The sequence below is a fragment of the Alexandromys fortis genome, unplaced genomic scaffold, assembly GCF_014885135.2.
Source record: "Alexandromys fortis isolate MF-2015 unplaced genomic scaffold, M_Fortis_MF-2015_v1.1 scaffold_141, whole genome shotgun sequence".
Classification (NCBI taxonomy): domain Eukaryota; kingdom Metazoa; phylum Chordata; class Mammalia; order Rodentia; family Cricetidae; genus Alexandromys; species Alexandromys fortis.
In genome coordinates, this window is record NW_026068060.1 from 842,954 (window position 1) to 849,847 (window position 6,894).

Sequence of the window (6,894 nt, forward strand, 5' to 3'; positions counted from 1 at the left end):
GGAAGCTTCCTTTGAAAACCAAGAAACATGGATAACCCTGGCTGTTTTTCTTCAATACTTCAAGTACTTTGTGTGGGAAGTCCTTGGATACATGTGATTTGGTTGGCATTATTAATGAATATTAGCTATAATTATCATCTTATTAATATTAATTCTGATCCATTAGAAACTGGCTTAGGAAGAGATTTGGGGGAGTCTGTATCTGGGACTTCTGTTACCAGGTGTTTGGAGCAAGGACTGATTCTTGGTTCAGTAGGTGATCACTGGGTGGGTTGGGGCCTGCAGGGGAGGAGGCATCTGACTTGTTCCTGAGTCTGCTCTTGCGCAGGGTGCTTAGAGCCTGGCCGTTGAAGGGATGTGGTGACGACCGGAAGAGCACTCAGACACTGCTCTTTGGATCCGGAGTCACACTTTGCTCATGTTTGAGGAAAACATCCCACTGCTTAAGCCTACAGTGACAGAAATGTGTGATGTGTGTGTCCAGGTGGGGCAGCTGGAGCTGTGTGCAGAGGACACGGGCTGTTGTGGGCCCCTTGTCTGCCTGTGGCCTGCTTCCCAACAGACTTAGGTGGTCTTGAGAAGTCAAAGTCCAAAGAGGATGGTGTGTGGTGTGCGTGTGCGTGTGCGTGTGTGTTCTCTCCTTCCACCTTTCATGGGTTCTGAAATCAAACTCAGATGGCCAAGTGCTTTTTTTGTTTTGTTTTTTTGAGACAGGGTTTCTCTGTGTAGCTTTGGAGTCTGTCCTGGAACTTGCTCTGTAAACCAGGCTGGCCTCTGAACTCACAGAGATCTGCCTGTCTCCACCTCCCAAGTGCTAGGATTAAAGACATGCACCACCACTGTCCAGCCTGGCCAAGTGCTTTTAACTAATGAAAAATACGGGGTTTTAAAAATTATTTCTTAAATCTTTCAGTTCTTGTTTCTATTATCCAGTGTATTTGTTTGTTTGGTTCTGGGGATAAAGTCAGGGCCTTGGGCATACCGGGAAAGTAACAGTTCCAGCCCTTGGCCTCTTTCTGGTTTCTGGCTTTTGCTTTTTGTTTTTGAGACAGGTACCCTAAGATGACCTTGAATTCACTATGTAGCCGTGGAAGAGTAAACTCTTGATTCTCTTGATTCACCTTTTGGGTGCTGGAGTTAGGGTTACAAGTGTGTGCCTCTACTTGGCATGACTCCCCTCCCCTCTTTTAACCAGAGTATCTTTCACTGTAGAGCCCAGACTGGTCAAGAATTTATTTCAGCTGGGCGATGGTGGCACACGCCTTAAATCCAGACACTTGGAAGGCAGAAGCAGGTGGATCCCTGTAAATTCAAGGCCAGCCTTGTCTACAGAGAGTTCTAGGACAGCCAGGACTATACTGAGAAACCCCATCTTAGAAACAAAAAGAAAGAAAGAAAGAAAGAAAGAAAGAAAGAAAGAAAGAAAGAAAGAAAGAAAGAAAGAAAGATTTTTTTCCAGATCTTTTTAAGTCAAACTTCTATGCTGGTGTGCTTCTGTAATACCAAGCAGATTGTTGCAAGTTCAAGGCCAGCCTGGGTTAGTGGTGGTGGTGGCAAATGACAGGTAGGTCAACCTACAGTGTGTTTTAAAGGAGAGAAAGAGCTCCCTTGGATGAATTTGAAACATCTTTTGTAAATTTTGGGGACTGGAGAGATGGCTTAGTGGGTAAGAATGCTTGTTATACAAACACAAGGACCTGAATTCAAATCCCTAGAACCCATGTCAAATGCCAAGCATGGCCACCCCAGTGATGGGGTGGGGGCAGAAACATGAGGACCACCAGGGCTTGCTGGATGCTGGCCCTGCTCCAGGTCCAGTAAAGGACTCTGTCTCAAGGGCTAAGGACAGAGAAAGACACTGGTGTACTCCTCTGACCTCCATATAGGGACATACACATCTGTATATACACATCCTCCAGGCATACAACACACACACATGTGCACACACTTGAACACACCCCGTATGCTCATTAGTTTTTGTCAACTGAACATAACGAGAGTCACCTGGGGAGAGGCAGCCCCAGCTGAGGAATTGCCTCCCTCAGATTGGCCTGTGGGCGTGTCATTAATGATCAATGGGGAGGGCTCATCCCACTGTGGTCAATGCCACTCCTGGGCAGGTGGTCCTAGGTTATGAAAGAAAGTGGGCTGAGCAAGCCAGTAAGCAGTGTTCCTCGTGGTCTCTGCTTCCGTTCCCACCTCCAGGGTCCTGCCTTGGCTTCCCTTGGTGATAGACTGTGCTGTGCTGTGGCAGACAGACGATGCCTTTGGTCAGTGTTTTTTCATAGCCACAGAGACGCTAACTAGCACAGCCCCACACAGACGCACATGTGGTACATAATTAACAGTTAAATAGATTTGAAAAAGAGAAAAAACCAGAAGCACAGACAACTTGAACTCTTCTCTCTCTCTCTCTCTCTCTCTCTCTCTCTCTCTCTCTCTCTCTCTCTCTCTCTCTCTCTCTCTCCAGCTGTGTGCACAAGCAAGGTCAGAGAACTTTTAGTATCTTTCTCACCATTCTCCACCTTATTTTTTGAGGCAGGGTCTCTCACTGAGCCTGGAACTCACCATATTGGCTGGACCAGGCTGTCTTTCAAAGCTCTGGGACTGGCCTGTCTCTATCCTTCAATGTTGGGATTGCATACCTGGCTTTCCATGGGGGTTGGGAATTTGAACCCGGGTTCTTTCCTTTCCAGTGCAGGGCTCTTACCCACTGAGCCATCTCCACAGCCTGAGCCACGTTTTAAAGCACTTGAATACTGTTTATCATCAGTGATTGCTCTTTAAATTTGTATCGCAAATTGCACAGTCTAGTGTGTTTTCCCGTGTGTCACACTTCCGTGGTGACAGAGAACTATTCTCCTGCGCCATGGCTGCATCCTGCAGCATTCACAGGACAGAGGATGGAGAGGATAAAGATGGCCGCCCAGCCTTTCAGTCTCCCTCAGTCCCCTCCATACCACTGACTTAGCTCTTCCTCATATCCAAGCCTGGACACAGCACATGTATGTCATCGGACAGTCCTCTGCAGACCCTGTCCCCAGAGAAGCAGCAGAGGGCTTTCAGCGTCAGCCCCCAGGAGCCAGGACTTCCGGTCACACCCACCGACCATCACTGGCTAGAGGGACTTGGGCTCCGCGTGCAGAGGGAGTGAGCGTGTGCATATACTGATTTAGAGAATTAGCATTCTCATCAGCAGAGAGCCGAACGGGAAGATAATTAAAACTTTGCCCCGGAATAGCTGATTCATTTGAATTTTGTGGCTCACATATAAAGGAGGAAGGCAAGGGTTGGAAGAACCGGCTCACCATGCTGGGGAGTGACCCAGCAGCCCTGCCCTGTGCTTTTCCACCACAGACGTGGTCTGAGGACCTACTGTGTGCCATTGAGGCACTGTGACAGTGAGAGAGGCAGTCTGCCATGGTCCTGCCCAGAGAGCTACTCAGCAAAACTTGGCCATGTTGATTTTCTGTTGCTATGGTAACAGGCTGCCAACACCTGGCTGGCTTCAAGCAGCATATAGGCTTTGGACTGGAGATGTGGCCCAGGAGAGAGAATGTCGGCCCAACATGTGTGAAACCCTGGGTTCGACCCCTAGTGCCGCACAAACCCAGAATAACAGTGCACAGCTATTATTATTATATAACCCAAGCACCAGGAGGTGGAGGCAGTCTCAGCTATACAGGAGGTGTGAGGCTGGGGAGATGGCTTAGAACTCACAAGCAGGTCTGAACTTGGGTCCTCAGATCCCACATAATAAGTTAAAAGCATGCATTGCATCTGTAAACTCAGGACCTGGAAGGTGACAGGTCCGGCCCTGGTCATCTCTGGGAGCTCCCAAGGAGTGCAGCCAACTTGGCTAAGTTCTGGGCCACAAGAACGTTCCTCCCCTCTCTTCATGACAGAGTATTGCTATGTACCCAGGCTGGCTTTGAACTCATCAACTTCCTTCCTGAGCCTCCTGAATGCTGGGATCACAGCTTATACTGCCACTCCCAGTCTTAAATGACTGAATTCTTTTTTTTTTTTTTTTTTTTTTTTTTTGACAGGATTTCTCTTTGGAGCCTGGCCTGGAACTCACTCTTGTAGGCCAGGCTGACCACAAATTCAGAGATCCCTTTGCCTCTGCCTCTCCAGTGCTGGGACTAAAGGCGCAGCCACCACTGCCCGGCTAGATGACTGAATTCTTAGCACCCTGTTCAAAGTTGATTCTAGTACCCTTCTAGAATATTTTCTTTTTAAATATTTATTTATTTATTTACTTATTTATTATGTATACAATATTCTGTCTGCCTTATGCCTGAAGGCCAGAAGAGGGCACCAGACCTCATTGCAGATGGTTGTGAGTCACCATGTGGTTGCTGGGAATTGAACTCAGGACCTTTGGAAGAGCAGGCAATGCTCTTAACCATTGAGCCATCTCTCCAGCCCTAGAATATTTTCTGTGCCTGTGAGCCATCCCTCCTGTCCCCCGGGCACTGTATCTGCATCCTGATTTTGCCTGGTTGATGCGGTGCTGGGTATCGAACTCAGGGCTTTGTACACTAGGCAAGCCCTCTACCAACTGAGCCAGATACCAGCTCAGGGACAAAGGTACATTTGTCCACCTGCTGAGAAGGCAGATTCAGTTATTCTCTGTGCTCTGACCAGTTGTGATTTCTGTAACGGTCTCCATCTTCACATTTCCTTCAAAGAGACGAGTGTGCCCCTCCCCCAGCCACCAGGGAGGCTTTGGCAAGCCCCTCCCTACAGGCCTGTGCTGTGGGCAGAAGGAGTGTTGCTGGTTCCTGAGCCCATCCTGTGGCTCAGATGGCCCAGGGGAGGCACACGGCCCCTTCGCTGGCAGGCTTGGGGTCCTCTCCTGTCAACACTTTCCTCATGGCCTGGGCCCCTTCAGATGCCTCCAGCCAGCATTAGACTGTAAAATTGGAAAGGGCTGCTGGGAGCCAGGCTCCGGTCTGTGCGTCCCTGCCAGATGTGTGGGCCAAGAGGCCGCAGCTCCAAGGTAGAGGCCTGTCAGAAGGTGCCGTCTGTGCGTTGGCACACATACTCATATACATACACACACACAAACACACTCATACATACTTCCACCTGCAAACACACTCTACACACAAATGGCAACACATACAAACACACACACACACACCACACACACACACACACCACACACACACACACCACACACACATACACACACTATACACACTCACACAGTAGGACCTGAGCCAGCCTTTCAGCCCTGCAGATCAAAGCAGGCTCCACCATACTGAGTTCATCTGGGTCTGTGCCGACCATCTTAGCGCTCGCCGTCCCACAGGCCCAGGTGCTGGTTGTCCTGTGAGCCTCACCGAGCAGCTCCTCCGTGTCCAGAACCCACTGACTGAAAACACTTGGGCAGGAGTGTCAAGACCGTGATGATGAAGAAAGCGTGTCCACATGGGGGATCAGGGAGGGCCGCCGGGGAAGGAAAGATTCATCTGAGGTCTGAAGGATAAACAAGGCCACTCCAGTCTTGCAGAGAGGACAGCGGGGCAGGGAAGCAGGGGCAGAGGTCTGGTGGAGGGAGAAGGAGGCTGGGCACGCCTGAGAATGCAGGTCGAAGGTCACAGACTGAGCAGGAGAAGCACGCTGAGGGCATGGTAGGCACAGGAGGGTCTGCCCCATGTCCAGAGGGGAGGCCCCAAACCTTCACTGAGCCTGTCCCTGCTGTGTGGGTCTTTGCACTTCCCACCTGGAACAAGTGCAAAGACAAGAAGCTACTTAAGTTGTTGACTCTTCCTGAGCCTGCACAGTTTTTTTACTTTTAAGATGCTTTTATTTTATTTTGTGTGTATGAGTGTTTCGCCTACATGTATGTCTCAGCACCCAGGGAAACCAGAAGAGGGTATTGGATCCTCCAGGATTGAAATTACAGATGGTTGTGAGACACAATATGGGTGTGGGAATTGAACCTATGTCCTCTGCAAAAAGAGCCAATGCTCTTAACCGCTGAGCCATCTCTCCAGCCCCCTGCACTGTTTTGTTTTGTTTCCTTTTAAACTGGGAATTTGTGGCTGTCGAGGATGTGAACTAAAGACCTCCCAGCAGGTATTGAACTGCTGCCCCAGCTTTGGAGAGGTGGAGACAGGGGCATCTCTGGGACTTTTTGGTCAACCAGGCGAGACCCTGACCCAGAAAATGAACTGGAGAGCAGTGGGTCTGATGCCGACCTCCTGGTCCCACGTGTGCCTCAGTTGCCCTCCGTAGAATGGAGTCTGACAACACGTTCACTGTGGGAACAGTTGGGTCCACAGCCTATGCTGCCACGGCAGGGTGTCTGAGAACCCTGGGGGTCTGGGTCTGGGTGGAGGGAGCCCACTAGGAGTGGTTAGAAGTGTGCTCGGGGCTGGCCAATGAGACATGGCCTCCTCTAGCTCCTTCAGGTCTTGATCAAGCCACTGAACACCTTGCTCCCTCCCTAGAAGCCCACGCACCGCCGACGGCAGGCAAAGCAGGACCATAGCGCCTTCCCACAGGCCCTGTGGAGGGGGCTGGCCTTCTTCAGTAACCCGAGTAGTGAGTATTGCCTCAGCAGCGAAGCCCCTCCCCCTACACCTCCAGACCCAGCAGAGGAGAAGCCTCTGGAAACACGTGGGAAGGGGGTCAAAGGGCACTTTGGCTCTGCCCTGCAGACAAGACTGTCTGGGAGCCTTGCCCGGTCCTCTCTTCTGCACACGTCACCCACCTCCGTCTGTTCGCTTCTTCAGTTGTGGGACACATGTACCACAGCACACACGTGGAGGTCAGGGGACAACATGGGAGCTGGTTCTCTTCCACGTGAGGATCAGGTTGCCTGGTGGTACCCAGTGAGCTATCCTCCTGGCCCTTCATGTATCGAGGGCCTATTGTTTG